The sequence below is a fragment of the Argopecten irradians genome, chromosome 15, assembly GCF_041381155.1.
Source record: "Argopecten irradians isolate NY chromosome 15, Ai_NY, whole genome shotgun sequence".
NCBI classification, from domain to species: domain Eukaryota; kingdom Metazoa; phylum Mollusca; class Bivalvia; order Pectinida; family Pectinidae; genus Argopecten; species Argopecten irradians.
Window position 1 is genome coordinate 21375495 of NC_091148.1, and position 16687 is coordinate 21392181.

The 16687-nt window shown below is 34.6% G+C and overlaps 1 protein-coding gene across 2 annotated transcripts in view; it reads right to left on the reverse strand.

The window, feature by feature from the left end:
• Window positions 1–16687, reverse strand: part of LOC138308465 (clumping factor A-like) — a 50722-nt gene that overhangs the window by 32587 nt on the left and 1448 nt on the right. Inside the window, exon 1 of one of the 2 annotated variants that reach the window (XM_069249449.1) lies at window positions 16615–16635. The exons of the other annotated variant lie outside the window; for it this stretch is intronic. The gene's annotated coding sequence lies outside the window, so the exon portion shown is untranslated. Of the gene's footprint in view, window positions 1–16614; window positions 16636–16687 lie in introns of those variants that run through there. 2 annotated transcript variants of the gene reach the window in all.

The window sequence follows — 16687 nt, forward strand, 5'->3', positions numbered from 1 at the left end:
ATTTACTTACAACACTTGACCCTTGGTCAGTTGCGGTCAGTGCACGCGCCATGATTTGCGGTTATTTTAGACTAAAAGTACTTAATGTTTCTGTCTATAGCTGCTTCTATATTTAGAATGTTGATAGTTAATGAGGCACAACTGTTTATGCAATTAAAATTACTAATTTTACCAAAAAGTACGCAAACTTGTCAAAACTACCTGCCACATTCCTGTCGAGTAGTTGTGCGAGCAAAATGTACTTTAGGAAAACCAGCAAGGGAAAAGTGTGGGTGTTAATCGCTAGTGACAGCTGACCACAGTTACAAACAAACCACAAATGTTCTACTGACTTAACCGCAGACGATAACTGGTGAAAGTAGTAAGTTTGGTTTGGGTTGGTTTAGTATCCTGACTTTAACGTCCTATTTTAAAAAAACAGTCAGGGTCATGTAAGAACGACCTTCTAAGTGTTCGTTGCATTGCAGTGTATGAATGTGTATGTTTTGGGAGGCTGTGGTATATTCGTGTTGTGTGTATGAATGTGTATGTTTTGGGAGGCTGTGGTATATTCGTGTTGCGTCTCCTTGTAAACATAGAATTACTGTTCTTTATATGTATTGCTACATTTACCCCACTGAAGCATCCTACCAAACAGACACACTCAACCGGTCACATTATAATGACAACCGACAAACCCGTCGTCCCACTCCCTAAGTTATAGCTGAGCAGGAACAGAAACTACGACCTTTATAGATGATGGTGTGTCTCGGCGGTGCATATACTGTAAAATAATTCATTTTCGTTCGTACGTATTTTAAGATTTCGTTAAGCTTATTCCAAAGCCTTGTATGCCATAATATCCCATGGAAATATCACAGAAAGACTCGTTATTCCGAGACAATAAAAGCATATATTTCATCCAGAATGACGAATTATTTTGAAGTTTTATTTCAAAATCAGCTGGAATTAATATCCATACTTAGAATTCTTAATTACAGTGGAACTTGGTTGATACGAACTCGGATAATTCGACAACACGGCTTAATACGAAGTACTTTGCAGAATGTTTAGAAATTAGTGACATGTTTTTTATAAAGAGTCCAGTTTATTGTTAATGGTCCAGCCCAGGGATAACACTTGATAAGAAGGATTGTGATATCTGTAGGGAACCATTCATTTGATAATAATATGACAAAAATAAACTGAAAGTGAGGACCAAATAATCTCTGATTTCAGCTCGCATATTTGCTGAAAAGGTAATAGAAAAGAGAGCGTTAAGCTTGGAAACAACCATATTGAATTTTACACTAATAGCTTCGACAATTTTTCAAAAACGGATCAAGCCGTCCAAAAATAACAATTTCTCCGATAACAGCATGCATATTTAATATTCTTAAAGCGTCCAGATGGTTAGTGTCAGCCCTCCCAATACACACAGACAATTCAAGGCATATCATTTCAAAATTTAATGAGGTGGGGCATGTGGCGCATCAAATATTGACACCTAGGATGCAATGGCTGCTTCTCATGAACATTCGCGCGTGGAATGAAAAAAATACTGCCACATTAACATGGAATGTTTTCAAGCCAAACTGATGTAATTTTCTGTCTGGTTCATAAAGTTATTACTGTGAAAGGATCGTCTGAATACAAAACAGGGTTTGGAATCTGAGTCAACCTGATACCGCTATACCGTGACCCTGTCATGGAGACAAATGCATTTTGGATGAAGAGACTTCAAATATTAACTGTCTGTTTGAATGCTTGTTTGATTTTTCTCACAAATTTGTTGTTAGGTTAAGTGCTTTTATTCTTACTTTTTTGAAGTATAATTCACTACATATCATTAAGGTTATATTTATCGTGCTATGTTACTTACTTATGGCCTTTCTTGACTTTTCATTACTTAATTGCTATATGTTATTGACATGTTTGCTGACGATAAAGTGATCTTTTAAAGTGAATAGTCGGGCAAAGAAAACCAGTCTAAATGCGTTCATTGGCCTTCCAAAAGTTCTCACATATTAATACGACGGTCAAATTCTGCTTAGTTTCCCAGTTCTGACCATTAAAGTAAAGAAAAGTTGAAAGCATTGAAAGCGAGGCTGCGTGGAAATGTAACCACGGACATAGTGAGCCGGGAGGACGTTTTAGAATTTCCATACTTTAAATTAATTTCTTCGTACGCAGACAGATTTTGACGAGAGATTTTATTTTTCCATTTCATAAGAAATTATACTGGATAGATTCACACCATTTTTACCGACTTTAGCCATCCTTGCCCGACTGTTCACTTTAAGTCTTATTTGGTTGTTTCCCCAAACAAAATATGCATTATCTGCTCTCAAGTTTGAATATCGAGGATTACAGGAAAAGGGCGAAGAGCAAATTGACAACACTAAGGGCAAACAATTAAACCTGGCGTTAAGATGCATGCGATCAGTAAAAAGGGAAAATAACGTGACCATGCCTCATAGAGGCAAAAACATTAGATATTCAAAAGATCTGTAGAATTTTATGGATTGAATGTTTTATGTTGGGTACTTACAAAATAATCAAACTATATCATCCCCTATTGTGACAAGACAGGACCACGCCTTTGCTGTCAGCCTATACTAACATAACAACAGTAACAAACAGCCCCTTTACAAAACACATTATATCACACGAGCACAGTCTCAGACCCTTCTTACCCAGCCCACGCCATCAATCAAACTTAAGGTGTTGGCTGGCCGTAAGAGTTAAGTGTCCGACTGACGAACTACTTCCGGTGAGTTGATTGGCTGGACTTGTGAATTATGGGATGTCATGATGGGGATGTAAGCACCTATTTTTTTTCTCTTTCAGCAAAGTTTTAGACTAGACGGTAGTCCAAAGAACGCTATAGATATCAATGAGTTTGGCTTTGTCTTATTGGACTCTACGTTAAAGGATTCTGTTTTTTATGGTTTTGACCCATGGGAGATAACTCAATATTTTACTTGGTGGTAATTTACATACTGTACTATCCCCCAATTAAGTCGGCGAGATATAATATGTGGGAAGTTCAGATTTTATTTGAATATTAATGGTGTTAGCAAAAAGACACTAAATCATGTGTTGAGATTCAGGTCTGTTGTAGGCAATACATTATATCGAATAGGATAGTGCGACAATACATGCTATAAATAAGTCTAATTAGCATGGTTACAGCTCGATATAAAACATGTACACAGTATAATACGATCCTAAACTTTAACCATAAACTGTACAAGGATGGACACAAAAAGGTACAGGAAATAAAACAAGGTGTATGCAATGGACGACATTGTAAGGTTTCTATGGCTACAGTTAGTCAGCGTCGTTAATTGCAATAACGCTTGTATTTTACATACAATTAATAGATTGATCAGAGTGTTTGACAAGCTTTGTTTGGGTAAAGGACCATTGTCATCAGAATGCTTACATTGAATATACACATTATGTACTTAGACTATAGATTGATTGGGGTATTTCACAAGCGTTATTGATGAATTAGGTATTATGTAATAGAAATTTGGTCTTCATGAACAATAACAGGAAATTGCAGAACGTGGGTTTGGATAATGATATTGTTGTTGAGATTATTGAATATCGGCTAATGGAATAATTACAGAAAGCTGTCGGACAACCAGTGTTCTTAGCTTTAGTATTGCGATGTTTCACATCCCATAGTCAGTAACAACCGCAGTCTTCCAGCTGCGAGATACACGAGTAAGAGGTGGCATTTAAGTTGTATTGTTTCACATCCTAGAGCCAATAGAAACTACATGTTAGTGATGACTATACAAAACTGATAGCATACTATCAAGTTACGACACAATCCAACACCTCACTACGCATTAAACCAAAGAACATGTACCCCACCTCACTACTCTGTGCAAAACAACGATGGCTGAGAGGGTTTTGACCAGAAAAAAACACCCCATAAAGCCTGAACTACAGGGGTGAGCGACCCTTAAACTCGGCGATATATGATTTAAAATGGATTTACATCACTAACTGATAACATTAATAATCTGAACAGTCTTTGACAATGCGACAAGCTAAGTTACTCTAATTTTTTCTCTAGTGTTTTAATTATCCAAAATAAAGAACATAAGTTTGAAGAGATAACCACTGCTTTTGTATAAAGACACACGCACACAACAGGCAATTTCCTACCAACTACAAGAAACTAAACACTAATCACTATACTTAATTATATCTCTTATTCCGATTACAGACTTCCGGAGAGACTTGAAATACAGGACTATTTATTTTCTAGAATACACTCAAGGTTTCTATACTGAAGGTAATAAAAGTGTGTAGTCCTCGCGAAAGTGTCTAGACATCATACAGGATTAAGTTTAGGACCTCAGTGGCTGCATGTTTTACGATGAACAGTTCTGTGAAAGCATAATTAAAGAAGGGTACATAACCATAGAATCAAATTTAAAACCTGATCGCCTTTCAAGGCTTACATAATTCATCGAAAAAGTAGTGCACATTTCGCATGTCTGGTGTTTTCAAACATTAGATTTTAATTTTCTGAATGTTTTGAGCTATGTACAGTTTCAGGTCTTAATTTCAACACGGACATGGTTTGAGTTTAACATGGTGAAACGTGGTCTAAAATGTACCTGAGTTGTGTTTACATATGTATTAGTTTCAAAAAAGTTTGGCAGCGGATTTTGTTTTGTCTTTGTTTCGAATTTTCTTTTCGACCGAGATTTAGTCATATTCCAGTTTTTTATACTGAATATATAGTTAATATTTCGTAACACCTGCAACAATATTACAGTTTTAAAGGATTGTTTATATTTTCTTTTCGATCATGATTAAGTATTTCATATTTACTTATATAAATTCTTTTAACTGTCTCAAACATAATGGCATAAAACATTTGTTTTTTCCCGTCTCATAATAAAGTGCACTTTCTCCCCCTGTAAGTTGTGTATCAGGTCGACTTGAAAAATATATCTTTAATTTCACTCAATGCTGCGAGGCAACTCGTCCCACATATATTGACCAGACAAAAAGTAATGAAATATTCAAAAAGCAATTATCAAGACTCATTAGATTTAAGTATGCAATATATCTGAACTTTCTGTGATCAAAACATAACTTATTGCTATAGGACACCATAAGGTGTCTATAATGGGTTTATCAACTTGAAGTGTTGCCGGTAAAAGTCGATACGATTGATAGTTTTGCTGACAATAATAATTCAAGAGTGTTTTGCTAGGTTTGTAGAGTTGTGTCAGAATGACAAGTAATGAGAGGTATTTCACACTCGGCTTGATCGTTCACCTGGGTACATGTATTATTTAAAAGAGCATAAAGATAACTAACTTACAAGGTTATCTGATCTGTTGGAAGGCACAATTGTATCTATTGTGAGGACATGCGGTTGACAGCTACGTCATTTTACAACGAAAACGGCGTAATTATCGGACACAAATTAGTAGCGTACCAACTGATACCTCTACCCTTTCACAACCTGTTTAGAGACGGGTAGCTAATTCATACGTGTCTTATCATCTCGTACGTAAACTAAACTAATATGTCCACCATTCTCCACTGCATGAATGCAGTGTTTTGTATATATGTGGGCCAATTATAACTTTATGATTTTCCAATATTCCTACAAAGGATTGAGGAAACTCAATAGAATTACATAATTTATATTCGGATGTTAGTGACGAACCAGTAACATACATTGTAAATCGTTAACATCCACAAGCAACTAAAGATTGTTTACCAAATTTTACTTGGAGTAGAAAGCTTATTTTCAGGTTCATGATAGAGTTATGGCAGTCAACACAAATTCAGAACCTTGTCTGCTAACATTTTACCTATCAAAACGGCAAGAGCTACCTGTGAATCTACCTTCTTGCAGTCATACGTCAGTGCGTTTTGTTACCAATTTTGCATTACTATTTCAATCTATAATGCATTGAAACAATTTTATTGATATCACTGAGATGGCCAACTCCGTATTAAGACAAGCTGCTAAATAACACTACACTCTATTAACATCAAATGACCAGTTTTGTTTTTATATTTTAAAATCGATTCCGTATTTATTCCATAGTAAGGCTTTTTCGTTCTCCATTTAGTTGGTCATTATAGACAGATTTGACTTCTTTAAGTGTCGATGTTTCTGTTCAAAATTCAAATCAATGTAGTTTGTACTCTGGTGGATCGTGTAAACTATCTAGTCCTTTTGGAGGATTTTTGCATCCACGACGAGTCAATATCACCCTAACCTAACCAAACATTAACGTATCTCCCGGGCCGGTTGATATTTCAGGAAGAACGTTGACGCACAGGGTGCATACCAAACCGTTCATTAAGTTAAGGTCGAATGTACGATAGCAGTAATCAATAAAGTACTAATTACCAAAGCGTCACAGCAAGCATGTGATTTAAAGTTAAACGTCTCCCCTTGATGTGTCATTGTACGGCCGATACCTTTGTTTTACTACTAGACGGTAGACAATCATTTGCTATATATAGTGGAGTTATTTTTATAAGACTCAACCGTTTGGTCTTTATTGTAAAATTGTTCATCTAAATAGAAAAAAATACAGAAGATATAAATTAGTTTATATAGCAGTTTTCTGATCGTTTGACTTAGAGAGTTTTAGCTTCTGTGCGTAAACTTTCATTTCCGCAAGAAATGTGAGAATGTAAATGTCACAAGTCTATACAGAGCACATATTTTTGTAGCTTGTAGCCTTTAGATATATGCTCATTCCAAAGATCAAGGCCATTTTAACGCTGAGAATAATATGCACTTTCAGTCGAGCAAACGTTTGCAAAAAGAGATAGCAAGCGTACTAAATACACTTTCGCAATACTAAAATAGACGTTCTTTTGTAAGCAAGTCTCATAAACGTCAGTTTACCTAATGCCGTGGTTAAAGTAGCAAAACGGATATTTGTTTTATCACCAAAGGAAGTTACAGTATTTAAAGAGGAAGGTATTCAATCATCTCATTGGGAAATAGATAAATCATTTTAAAGATTAAGTTATGAAACTCCGAACTTCATGTGGGCGAAACGTGGCAATTAAACTAAATAATTCATCTTACTATGATGGATAATGGAAAACATTTTATTATTATGTCATAACGATTGGACGTTTAGCGTTTGATAGTATAAGTAATTGTAGTTTTACCGTGACGAAATCAAATGATGTTTTATTGTTTTATGCCAAGGGTTTTTGAAAAGTTATTTCCTGTCATTTTTATCGGAGTGATTGTACTTTACTTAAAATACTCCTGGCTCTACGATTATGGAACAATCTAAAACTTAAATTCAGACTTAGCCAATAAAATATTACCTAACTTTTTGTAACGTCATCTTTGATTGGTTAAGCCTTGAGACAGTTTTGGATTTAAGATTGCTTCATGATGCTGAGGCCTGGATCAGTATGAACTTTGTTTCAGAGAATTGTAGTTTCTAGTTTGTAATAGTAAATTTGACCTCTGACCTTTGCTCCATGCTATCGATTCTATTAGTGATGAACGTACCGTGTTACGTATCACTGGTATGACGGTTTCTTGGCAGCGATACTAATAAAATATACTGACTTTCTCGTTATGTATTAACCATCGTCTCCTTTATCACAGAAGCATAGTAAGCTTAACAACCCGATAAATTAAATACTTGTTTCAGAGTTAGCTATTTAACATCACTATGGTATCAATAAATATCATTTTGTTGGTTTTTAATGTACACATTTATCACTTAATCCGCCTGATATCCAGTGATTTCGCCCGTGTGATATTTATTGCATATGGCACTAGTGTTATATGCCTTGGAGCGATTTTCATTGGCTGGAAATTCATTGTGACATCAGAGAGAAACAATAAAATGACGTCAGGAAAAATGACATGACGTCAAGATTACGAGGACGGCGGGACAAAATGGCGGCCTCTGTTTGATTTTTGGAATACACTTTGACGTAAATTCTTTGGGTAGGTATCTGTAGTTATGTGATTAAAAGTATCGTAAATTCGTGTTCATTTCACATGAGGTTATGAAAATCGTCTCGATCTTGAATTTTTTACTCGCCAAGGCTCGCAAAAATAAAACTTTTTAGACCATGAAATCTAATATTAAATGATCACTCATTTAAGATCCTATATTTATTATGTGGTTTCCTTAAAATACACGCATTTGACTGCACTCCATTACTATATCTTATGTACTTTGTAATAATTTTGGTAAAATACCATATGCAACCTAATTGTCCTTAAATGTTGGATTAATTGATATCTTTTGTGTTAAAATCATTTTAAGTCTATGCTATCTTATCTAAATCAAAGTCGAAATAATTTTCATCAGAATCGGACAAACTATATATAAACATGCCAATATAAACGTAGGTGAAACTTACCAAAACATAGAGCGAGCTATTTGATACAATTATTAACGATTGATTCACATACATGTATTTAGCGAAGAAAACATTCTGTATCAGATTAAACTAACAATACTTTGTATAGTCAGCTTGTGTTCCCTGTTTTGTGTTAATTAGTGCCGTGATTGTCGACTCCAGCAGTGGATCGATCGATCGCATATTCACTGACATTGTGATTAAAATTTCGCCAGAAGGAGATCACAGGACAAAAATAGATCAAAACATCATTCTCCAGTTGTCTGTTATTCACCAATTACTTCATTGATTTCTCATTTAACTAATTAACTTTTGTGAATTTGCCTGTGAGGTCATCCAGTGCAAATATACGCAAGTACATGTGTATTTCGATGTCGATTTACTGAACTTTTTTAGCTTCACCTATATAAATGTTCATTTTTTGTGAACGCAGTTTTTTCTGCTTGGTTCGCGGCTGATTTGAAAGGTACTAGAACTCGGTGACCCGCTGTGTTTTTACAGCCGATCTCACCCCTCTGTACTTACCGATGTAGATAAATTAATTACTAGGCAGTGATAAGACGTGACAGGATGATATTCTTTACTCCAAAAAATTCCTACTTACCTCCACTGTTTTTCTGCCTACTATTGAAAACAGACTAAATGCACTACGATGCCTTTGTTTCTTATTATCATTTACTGAGCAAGTGATAAATTACAGATAAAAAATAGAATTAAATGTGTAATATATAGTAATTTTATGGTATACGCGGAATTATGATACGTTTTTAATTGCTCAGTTCATAAACGATTTTCTCCTTGGTATATAGATATCATTACTTTCGGTACAAAAATATGATACGCAGCTTTTTATTGTAAACACATAAAACAAAGCTGACTTTGCTTACTAAATAAAGCCGTTTATTATCTTTTAAATTATCACTAAATGATCATAAAAATATGAGAGAAATGTCACCGGAAAGTAAAAATACCGAAACTAGTACGCATTTAATAATGACAATGATTGACGAAAAAACATTTATTCATGAAGATATGCGTACTTTATTGTTGATTTAATGAATAAACTACTGTTTACAACTAATACTTGTTTATGACAGGAATCAGTTAAACTAGAATACCAGCACACATATCACAGAAATTAAGTAGATTATATAATCCAACACTAGATAGTACATCGGGTCATCCACAAGTAGGATACACGGTGTGGGTTTTACTATCATAGAAGCCAAATGCAAAATTTAGTTCAATTTTATCCAATAGGGTAAAACGCAAATCACGTGAAATAATAATAATTTAGATCACATTTTTCAGCAGAAGGTTTCGTATGAAAATGTGATCTGAATTCTTTTTTTTCAGGTCAGTTTGCTCTGAAATTTAATTTTTTGGTGAAATTGACCTCGTTTTCAGATTATTTCCAGGTGTCAATTTTAGATCAATCTTTTCGGGCATATATATTTAAATGTGAAATTGACCTAATGTTAGTTCATTTACAGGTGGAGTTCAAGCTCTTTTCATGTAAAACCTGTAGAAATTGTGCCTGTGTAACAAGAAAATTCTGGCAGTAATTATATTCATTCAGGCAACAGATGCGTTACACCATATAGTATACTAGGGACGAAAACAGACGCCTCCTCACCACAACTCAAACCACGTGTACTCTAAACCATCTCACCACCAACCACGTCCATATGTACAGTGTAAGTAACGTAACAGGCTGTAAACACGGGGGAGGTAATTAGGCTATTTATAGACGATGATGACATTATGACATGTGTGGAGTTTCTTACTCTAATCGTTTAGAGTGTTATGTGGTTGAAACTTATACTTGTTTTGCTATGTTGGATACCATAATGTGCTCTGCAAACCACGATGTATATATATTACCTTGGAAAAACACAATAATGATTCTTCAGATTGTTATATTTACTTGTAATAGGCTTATAATATTGAAAAAAATCAACAATATTATATCACATACACATGTGACATTTGCTACCAGCTTTTAAATGATATCTACATTACCTTAGTGTCCGGATTACATGCCGTTGTAGAATCACTGGTATTGATTAATTAATTAATTGATTGATGGGGTTTAACGATGTGATCGGGTGGAATGTGTTATTTGGTGTTTTTGGTGGGATGCTTCAGTGAGATAAAGCTATAAAAAAGGTCAATATGTCTACTTTTTGCATAGACACACAACACAAATATACTACAACCTCCCAAAACATACATCGATTCAATTTCACGGATTTCGCAAGCAATAAAAAAACTCTAAAAAGTGGTTTCCACAAAAATGAATTTAGCACATGTAAAGTCGTGCCATATGACTTAATTGATTTCATTTGTGATGTTTATGTATTGTCTGCGTAAAAAACAATCTAAGCCGTATACAGAAATCGCAGTGACACGAACACGAAAGCGCGAAATATAGTGGTCGCGAAAATAAGTTGCTTTACAGTAATACAACCTCACTAAACATTAAGTATTATGGCCGGCTCTGTGAGGACACATTGTGTGTGCACCTGGAAATGAAAAGCCACTGAAGCCTTGAAAGCGCCTTACAATTTAAGGCGATTGTGGACTTGATGTTTTCATTACACCCACGCCGCTTTAAAAGCATCCGGCCTTATTATATAAGGTCTTAGAGGAACAAGTGATAGTGATATTGAAGCATCCTTCGCTGCTAGGCTTCCTCCCATTACACAACATGTATATATATTGGTTTTATTACTGTATGGTAAATTGGTATTGTCACATTTTTTATTCCAATTTCCATATTTCTGCATATTCTTAAAGATTATATTACAACGAAATATACTTTTGCCTTCTTTATATGTTGACCATGTATCTTTTTAAAATTTCCGGATAATTAAAAACCAACATTAAATAAAACGACCGATATATCTATACAATACAACTAAATACATATTCATCGATGGATAAGAAATTCTTAAATAGTTAGCTTTTTATAATGTATGCTTATTTTATCGTTACACTAACAATGCATTGCTTGCTACACTACCTAGCAGAAGTAGATATTCCTCATTAAGATGACAAATCTTTGTCGATATTACTTGAGATTCTCTGTATATAATCTCTATAGTTTTCAGTAAGCTGACAAAGCTTTGCCGATATCACTCTTACTACACAACGTTAACCTTTTATATATTTCCCCATTAAGCTAACAAATCTTTGTTGATATTATTTGGTGTTTTCTGTAAATAATCTCCCATTAAGTTGACAAAGCTTTGTCGATCTTACTGTGTAGATAGTCTAAGATCTATATCCATTATTACCCTGTAAAACCTTTAGAGTAACAACATATCAAGATAAATGGCGCACTGCTTTATAATCATCACCATGAGGCTGGAGCTTTTATCTCAATGAGTCTACCAGCCTCGTATATTACCGTGAAAATCAGCCAATAATCGTATCGATAACGGTACTACCTACATATTGTATGTGTAAGAGAAAGTATATAAATCATGTGATTTAATTCCAGCCGAACTACCCTTTGTGAAATACATATTTAAAACATACTTTGTCAAATACAGATATGCACGTGCACATATCGTGCCATCATTTATGATGTACATAGGTGTTTTACTTCAAAACATCATGGAGATACAATTGTTCATTATCTTTATCTCTGGTTTATAATTGTAACAGTTATAAATGTACAATTAGATTAAAATACAGATCCTTAGCATCACTACGTTTGATAAGAGGATTTGACAACATCCCATTAGGGGTCATGTTCTGGTGACCTTTGGAAATGGCCAGTCATATTGCTGCTGCCAGAATCTTGGCTGGGGACGAAGCTGTTTGAAAAAGCTGTCGGACTGTTTTCGTGAACGTAGCCATCTCGCCCAAAGAGCACAACAAAACTAATTGTATAAGTATACTGGGGCAAAATGTCGTTATCAATTGACGTAGCAAGGTGTAGAAATGCATTTAATCTGAATTACAGGTGATATAAAGGTCATCCGAACATGACCGTTATGGGATGTTGTCAGATACTCTATTGAATACTCTAAGGATATGAATTTTAATCGGATTGATCTAGATAATCAATTTCGCAAAATTATGTAGATTGACAGTAAGTGGAATTGATATAATTTTCGTGATGAGAAATAGTGAAAATTTAAATAATAGTTTTTTTAAACCTGTTATCTAATATTAACCGCCTGTTGAGGATATTACGGTGCACGTGCCCAAAAATGACCTTCGTGGTCCATGGTTACCGCGCGTAAACAAGAAATGGTAAAACGTTTAGCGGTGGTGCCGGTGTCTGAAGTAGCCCTGTCGGCAAACATTACCGGCTGAGTCGTTAACTCTATTTACAATCCCCCTTCCCAAGCTGTTTACTTTGCCTCTTCAACCAATTCAATCGTTTAGTCGATGCTCTATTTGCCAGGATTCTGGGGATTTCGTTAAGTGGTATGGACACTCATTTGATTGTATGATGCAGCTGAACCCTGTGGATTGATATAATTAAGGAAAGGAAAACTTAGAACGTTGCACTCACTGATCCATGAAGGGAAAGACTTAAGGAAGAAAGTTTAAAATGTACATACATTTTACAACCTAATCTAAAATAAAACAAAAATATTACATCTAATACATCATGCAAGGCAAATTCTCTCTTTTTGTCTGTCATGCGATTTTAATAGGAGTGTTTTCTTTACAGATTAGCCATTTCGGTTCCTAAATATTTATTTTACTAGACATGTAAAATTTTTATACGTTTCTAACATTTAGTGTTTCAAATTGCTTCACAGTTGAGCTACTGTAAAACAATTTAGTTTCATAGCGACATAATTTCACGTGTATGTGTATTTTTTATACATCTTTTTTCATGATTATTTAATATCGCGGCTTAGAATTTCAACAGTACCTATATTTGAACCATCGCGGTGGTAAATATCCGAACTTTGTAATTGGCAATGTAATACGCTGAATGTAATCGTATGCGAAAATGTGTTTGCTTTCAGTATTCTAAAAAAATCTAAAATATGATATCACAAAGCGATACAGAAGAACTGCAACAATGTTACAGAGCCAGACCATTCGTGGTTATATGTGTGTTTACGAGTTTGGAACTCTTTAGAAAATTAAATTTAGAATCAGCTACAAGGCCTGACAGAGCTCTTGGAGTAGCAACCAATTAAAACTCCCAGTAAAATGCATGAAAAACATCAAATAAAAAAGTCAATTGATCGGCACTTTATGTAATGAAAGGCATCTACATCCTATAATATCCAGTCGCGATTATCTCGATCCACTTCAAATAAATCTATTGGATTATGGTTCGTTAATTCCGTGTACAACCCACTTGAAAGTCTTAGCAACAGTTGGTATATTTAGGGGGGAGCCCTTGCATCTCATTGATGTGGTTGGTGAGGCGATGTCATAATTAATTGTTCATTATGATAAGAAGCTAACGCACTTGTTCATGGAATTAACTTATAGAAATCAGGAGAAACTAGTTTATAAAAACGCCCTATTTATACTAAACTATCACTACTTGATTTTAGTATCCCATAGCATATTGGGGAAATAGTTTATTATTATTTCAGTAGTTGTGGGTTGTAATCATATCTTGAATTAAACATATGTTTTTAAATATACAATTAGATTTATAGGTATAACTCCATACTAATTAAAAAGCATTTAAACACTACAAATCGTTCTCTTTTCAAATCAGCCTAAACAGGGCGCTTGTATATGTACACGTTTCTAAAATCTAGGTTTGATAATCGTTTAATTTATAATACAATGTGTAAACTAGCACTCTTTCTCTTAACCAATGTCATTAACAACGCGCACTTCTCTAACATCAAATGTCGCCGATAACCATAGCTGACTTTATGACATTTCTAGTTGCCGAATAGCATCACCATTACTCCCAAATGTCATATCCATCCCCATAGCGTTGTGGTGGAAGAGAGAGAACATCATCAGTGATTTGATAGTTTTGTCACACACACTCACACACACTCTCTCGCACACAAACAATAGCATTATAATAGAACCCATTCAACACGGCTTGGTATGAATCATCCAGGCTCCATACAGCACAACGCTATCTTACAGATCAATCGGAATCCGGCCCCATTGAACAGCTAGCCTGTGATGACGGGGACAATACACTTGTCTATTTTCTCTATATTATTCAATGACGTGTTACAAATACAGTTTACATGTATTGTTGGTCACGATTTAGAGGTGCCATAACGTTTTCTGAACTCAGCATGGCTTGACGATTTCGTTATATCGCGGTGACACGACTGGGTTTGATTATATCTAAAATGTAAATAGCATTTGACATCTCTGAGAATACACTGGTATAACGACTACAAACAGCGTGCGATAAAATTTAAAACCTCTTCACAAGGTTGTGAATACTACAGGATTTATTTACGTAGTGTGTTTGACACCAACTGCGATGAAAGCGAATTTATTTTCAAAATCGTTGTTCTTGTTCACATTTATTTCCCAAATTTATGTAACCAAAAGTTAATTGTCACTTAAATGTTATGCAAATATGCTCTAAAAAGGGAAATCCCTTATTCACCTAAAAAGACTCATAATTAGCATCTTACAGTAGTCAAATAAATGTAGCAACCTAAAGGCGATGGGCTTTTGGTATAGGAAGCAAAATATCATCATGGTTTAAATTCACATATTTCATAACCCTGTAATAGAGAGGAATTGGACACATAAGTTGTACGACTTATATGATGTATGAAGCCCGTCCACAAAAAAAACTGAAGCATTTTAATTACATAGACACTTATTTTATCAATAACTTTGATGATTGTTAAAATATAGTTAGAGTGACCACAGCTGATGTTGTCAGTGTCTCGTTAGTTCATCAATGTCTCGAGAAAAAAAATAAAGCTTCAGTTTCTTTTTATTAATAAAATACAAAATGTCCATGGAAATGTATCCTTAATCCGTAATGTATTTCAATCACGTGATGCTTACAAAATATGTAAATTGATAAAGAGATCAATGACAGATCTGATGTCCTTTGATGTTGTTTGTCTCGGACAAGATCAAACATTCCACATCCACATGTTAGAGATAAAATTAAGATAGCGGAGATTTCATACACAAAATCTATATCCCATCAGCGTATATACTCAATGTCAAGCTTTGTTATCAGACAATACAACAACATGGCATCAATACAATCAGAAAATGTTACAAAGCCCTTTCAATTAAACTATCAATTATTAACGATTGCAATCATTTTCATTTTGCTTATGTTTATAATAAGAGCTGGCTTGTATTGTTCATATCATCGTCCCTGGGAAGATAGACAAAAGATATACTCTTGAGAGTGACTCTACATGCAAACAGGATCCATTTGAATCTAATGTATGTTGCTATTTTAATGCCCCAAAGACAATGGATATATGGTTATGGTAAATATTTTATGAAGTATGTTGAATGAAAGTATGTAATAACACATTGGTATTTTTTTGAAAGCAATGTCATATTGTGATTGTATTGACATGCATGAGCAATGCACACGCAGGACAGATACAGCATTATGAAATTATTCATGTTTGTAGACTTACAGTCTCCATTATACTCAGTTATTAGCAATATGGACATACAGTTACATCAGTTCAGATTTTCTTAATATTGTATTTGATTCCGCTGTTGGTATCTGCTTTTCATTTTTAACTTGACAAAGTTTGTGCAAAGTTATAATTTTTTGGTTTGAATATTTTCAATTTAGATTAGCTTTTTGTTATAAAACTGGTATTCAATTTTCACCGAGTTACCAAATCTTTGAAAGATATTTTTCTGACAATAGACTAACCAGTCGTTTCACATAAAATATGACATAGGTTGAAAACAAAACGACGGGCTTTTGAATGTACGTATCTGTCAAAACGTTTTGATGTCTATTCTCAACTTCCATTTCAAGCAAAAATGTAAATTATTTATTCAAATATTGCTGTTATCATTTAAAGCATCCTGAGGATCGTGTTTATAAATGGATTGATATCGTGACAGAGTACAATGGATACAAATCCTGCATATGAATTTGAAACAAAATGCAAATATATCTGCGTACTGTATTATTATAGGCAAGACTGGCAGATACTGATAAGTCTCAGACATACGGATACCCAGGCGTTCCGCTGTTATCATCCCCCCTTACCCAGGCGTGTCATGCTATTATCTTTCCCTCCCTCTACTCACCGACATCGCCACAACACGTATGAATAGATACAGCCTACACGTCTATAACAATACACGTCCGATTACTCGCTGT